Here is a 5,615-nt window from a genome sequence, read left to right on the forward strand (position 1 = left end):
GAACCTCTCAGATTTCTCCAACATGGTGCATTTATCCCCATTCTCTCTACTGCACAGAATCAACCCTTCCTTGTTTTAACTCTGCATTAGGAGTTCCTGCCTAGGCTGCCGTGCTGGTCTTCCCCTGTGGGCAAGGCATATAAATGCCCTGCTCATCTACAGCCTTACCAATGCCCTGCCTGGCTCAGGCCTGCTCACCTCCAGCCTCTGGTCAGACTCTGTGCTGTGCTCCTCTTCCTGTCCTTCTCCCCCTCAACCTTGCTTCAGCCTTCAGTTTTTCACGGTGCAGTCTCCTGCACCCTTCATCTGAGTGAACTGGGCCACTTGCTCCCCCTTTGTTCCCCTCTGACGCGCCAGAGTCACTCACTATCCTTTAACCATACTCTAGACTCAAGGAGAGCAGAGCTGGGCCCAGCCCTACCACGAACAGTCACTCAAACACTTGATGGAGGAATGAAGGAATGAATATTCCCTTGCTGTGCAAGTAGTTGATGATTGAATCAGGATTAATCCTAAAGTCGAACAGTCTTTTATGTAGAGAATTGGCTTCTTTTATTAAGAAAGAGCCATGAGTTAGCAAGTGTGGCCTTGACTATCATTCTAGGTTCTTTAATACTTTTTAGCTGCCTTCTTTACCTAAATATGTTCCTCCTAACGATGGACTTCAATTCCACTTGCTTTGCAGGTCTTTTCTGTGTGGTCGAACTGTGTTTGAAGCTGTGGGCTGCAGTCAGATTCTCTCTATAGAGGTTCTGTAGCTAGATCCAGTCCTTAATTGTACTGGTTTGCCCAGAAAAGCAGTGTACAAAGGAAAAGGAAAAAAAAATCACCAGAAAGAAAATGTAAATTGGGCTGGGGATGTGGCTCAAGTGGTAGCGCGCTCGCCTGGCATGCGTGCGGCCCGGGTTCGATCCTCAGCACCACATACAAACAAAGAGGTTGTGTCCGCCGAGAACTAAAAAATAAATAATAAAAAAAAAACAAACAAAGAAGAAAAATGTAAATAGATGGGTGTTAGGTTTTTATTTCTTTTTGTTTTGAAGACAAGCAACTTTCATGCTTCTGTTTGTGCTATCTGCTTGGCTCCGTGGATATCTGAGTTTGCAACTGCTGATCTAGAGCTTGGGGCAAGCTGTTTGAACTTGAAGTGTTATGTGAGAATAAAAGCCGTAAGTTCCATGATTCACCATGAACTTTCCTTCATGTTGTCGCTTGAATCTCATGTCAAGTTCCTGAGCTGAATGAAACAGTTGTCCTTGTTCACAGGTGATATCAATAGAGCTCAGATAATTCTATTTCAGTCCACCTGCAGTGGATGAGCTTGTGTTCAGCCCCAGGTCTCCTGTTTCCACGTCTAGTTGGACCTCCATAATTATGAGTGAGGTGGTGGGCTATTGTTCAAAACATTTGTTGCCCTCAGTTGTGGGAAGATTTGATTTCTTTGCTTCATTGACATCAGGCTTGGCCATGAGATAAGCTTTGCTTAGCAAAGTCTGAACAGAAATGTGTCACTTTTGAGCAGAAGCAGCGAGAACCACATTCTTTTCCCCTTTGCTTTAAGACCAGCAGTGTCCCACATAGGGATAGGGACTGCTCCTTGCACACGAGGCCCATGGTGATGTTTGTGTGGAACAAAACTGAAGCCAACTTGCTAATGAACATGAATTGTGAATGATGATAATTATTGTATATTTCAGTTAACCATTGAGATTTCAGACATATTTGTTATTGCATCATTACTTACCTTAAACCGACTAATACATACAGCTTGAAATCAGATGCTTGATGATTTTTAATCAACAATAAAATTTAGAAAAGTGATTTAGAGAATTACAATATCTATATTGACTGGAGTCATCTGGTATCAATTTAAGGCAATATTAGACAATTATAGCAGAAATGCAAGGTACCAGTGCCTTTTCCACCTATCTTCAGCCTTGCAACCTTGGGCACCTTAGCTTTTCTGAGCCTCAGTTCTCTATTCTGTAATTATTGCACTGATTCTGTGTCACAGAACTACAGCTATGAAAACTTTTACACGACATGATGATTTTTTACTGATCCTTATCCCTCTAGACTAAAGCCTCTAGCAGATGGAGATTGGTCTTCATCCGTGGATCTCTGTGACACAATGCCTTGCAAAGAATAGGTGTTATGAACTCAGTTGCTGGATGAACTTGTAAATCGTACGTCCTCCTCAAGAGTGAATGATGTCAGGAACAAAGTCCCCTTCAGGATGTGGTGGGCATATCAGTGGCACTCTCACTGGGCGCACTCAGGAGCTTGTGCTTTGGTTCATGTTATAGAATGGATATGCTGGAGTTTGGGAGTGGGTGAGGGGCAAGGTCACTAACCCTTCCCCCTCTCTAATTCAGAGTGGGTGCAAGGATCCAGAACAGGATCAAAGCCTCAGTTTTGCCAGACAGTAGTGAAACTGGGTATGGGGGGATATATGGCAGCTTTGGTTGGCATGCTCACAGCATGGTGACTGAGGTACCAGGTAGGTCTGCCCTGTACCAGAGCAGATATGTAAGAAAATGGAACTACAACGGAACCCATAAAGCCTGAGTTCCTGCCTGCAGGTATAGGGACCTCTGGAGCTGATAATCTGGCCAGTCTTATTTTGGGAAGAGGAATAAATTTTGGGGTAAGAAAGGGAACTGCTAAAACTTTGACACTGGGTTCCTTCTATACTTGATTTTAGACAATGGAAATGAAGTAGATACAAAAGATGTGAATAATCCTTGCAAACAAGGGAGTCAGATAAGGACATAGGTGAATATCGTTGAAGATGATACAGGAAGTGGGGAAGTTAGAAGAGAGACAGAAACCCAAACCTGATACTGTTGGAAAGCTAGAAATGAGCATTTAGGATTGATAGTGATCATGAACAGATGGCCTTTGTCCTTCCCCATGTTATTATGCTTGTCGTGGTCGACTATCTGAAGTAAGTTCAGACCCACAGAGAGCCTTTGTGTTCTAGGGAGGAGTAGCTTAAAGGTCATGTCATATATAGGTTGTCCGGAATTGGACACCAAGAGATTTTTTTGAGACTAATTGGCCTAATCTTGGTAGAAACACTTGTGTACTCCTGAGAGAAATTCTTTTGCCTCCAGTGGAACTCCTTCCTCATTCTTGGATTTAAAAAATAAGATTAAATAACATAAAAATTATTAGTGATATTAGTGACAGATACAGTAAAGTTGAGGGTCAGAAATTGTATATTACAATTATCTATTGGTCCCAAACCAGGAGCCATGTCCTCTATGCATGGGTCCATCTGGTGTTGGGTTGACTTATTAAATTATTTTACAGCATTATAACAAACTGATATTCATCCCAATCCATCACTATAAATATAATAAATATTTCTTCACTATTGGTCCTAATGTGAAGAAAGATATTATAATCAATGAGTGACTTGTTAATTATATTTCACATAATAATCTATACCTCTATATTTAGAGTAGTAAATGAACAAAAAAGATCCAATGTCATTTTTGATCTCCCTTAAAGCTTACTGTACTCAGGGTTTTTGGAGTTGTGGACCTCAGATCCTTTTGAAGTTTGATATCTTCGCTTGCCAAAATGAGTCCTTTTACTTAATAATTTCTTTTTACTGCCTCTGTCAAAAAGACTGCACACAAAGAAAAGTGTCAACTACTGAGTTGTAAAAAGTCTTCAAAGAATATTCATTGGCACATGGAATGTTTGATGATGGAGAATGAAGTGAAAAGTGGAATCTAAGGTCATCAGGACCACTTTATGTATGTTCATGCGCTTGGATATGCATAGATCACATGATATATATATATATATATATATATATATATATATATATATATATATATATAGTTAATGTGTATATTACAATTATCTATTGATTTAGAGAAGGCTGGGGTGAAAATAGGAGAAAAATTCTTATAGTGCTTATGTCCTTGTTTTCCTTTTTCCATTTTTTTAAATTTGCCTTATTTTGTACACCAAGTGTTTACTGTTAGAACACTAGCAGGATGGTGCTTTGTAAAGATTCATTGGCCTTAGTAACCTTAGTTTAGTGCTACCCCTTTGTGCTGCTATAGATCCGTCCAAACATGGGTCTGCCTCCCTACCCTTGGCATGTCATGTCACAATCTCCTCTGCAATGTTTTTGCTCCTTTCCCAGGTCTGATTATTCTGAAGGACAAGTACTATAATTGAGTTATTACCAGTATTTGGCACAGTAACAGAACATTATTATTTTTTTTTAAAGAGAGAGAGAAAGAGAATTTTTTTTAATATTAATTTTTCAGTTTTCGGCGGACACAACATCTTTGTTTTTTTTTTTTTTTAATTTTTTATTGTTGGTTGTTCAAAACATTACAAATTTCTTGATATATCATATTTCACACTTTGATTCAAGTGGGTTATGAACTCCCATTTTTACCCCATATACAGATTGCAGAATCACATCAGTTACACATCCATTGATTTACATATTGCCATACTAGTGTCTGTTGTGTTCTGCTGCCTTTCCTATCCTCTACTATCCCCCCTCCCCTCCCCTCTTCTCTCTCTACACCCTCTACTGTCATTCATTTCTCCCCCTTGTATTATTTTTCCCTTTCCCCTCACTTCCTCTTGTATGTACTTTTGTATAACCCTGAGGGTCTCCTTCCATTTCCATGCAATTTCCCTTCTCTCTCCCTTTCCCTCCCACCTCTCATCCCTGTTTAATGTTAATCTTCTTCTCCTGCTCTTCGTCCCTACTCTGTTCTTAGTTACTCTCCTTATATCAAAGAAGACATTTGGCATTTGTTTTTTAGGGATTGGCTAGCTTCACTTAGCATAATCTGCTCTAATGTCATCCATTTCCCTGCAAATTCAATGATTTTGTCATTTTTTAATGCAGAGTAATACTCCATTGACACAACATCTTTGTTTGTATGTGGTGCTGAGGATTGAACCCGGGCCGCACACGTGCCAGGCGAGCGCGCTACCGCTTGAGCCACATCCCCGGCCCAGTAACAGAACATTATAAAGTGCCCTGTTATTGTTTTAGATTCAGAAATGGTCAAGAAACACCAAAAAGGTCTATCTCTCTGTCACTTCTTGAATTCCTGCTGTTGGAAGAGTCTTTGACTGGTTTATTCCATCCACACACTGAACAGACTCCTTTCCTCAACATTCATTCAATTCCTTCCACATCAGGGCTTGAGACTCCTGGAGGGGGAAGCCCAGTTCTCTTAGAGGCAACCTGTTCCACCATTGGCCACCTGTGTTGGAAATTTATAGAGAATGAAAGCATGTCACCTGATGACTGCATCATCTGACCTTAGCGTCCTCTTCTAGAGTAGCAGACACTAGAGATTGTTTCTCATTGAGTGTTGAGTGCCACTATGTATCATGTCATTTCCTCCACAACTTATCTTCTCCAGACTGATTTCACTTCCCTTTTTAATACCATGTTTCTTTAAGTGTGGTCCATGGTGTTTCAGATATAACACAGAACATCCAGTTTATTCTTTAACTGATTCTTTTACTATAATCATATTCTGTGCAATATATTCATTGTTTATATGAAATCCAAGTTTATGGTTTTATTAGTTTTTACTATTCCAGACACTTGTCTAGGC

This window comes from Marmota flaviventris, chromosome 3 (assembly GCF_047511675.1).
Source record: "Marmota flaviventris isolate mMarFla1 chromosome 3, mMarFla1.hap1, whole genome shotgun sequence".
Lineage (NCBI taxonomy): Eukaryota > Metazoa > Chordata > Mammalia > Rodentia > Sciuridae > Marmota > Marmota flaviventris.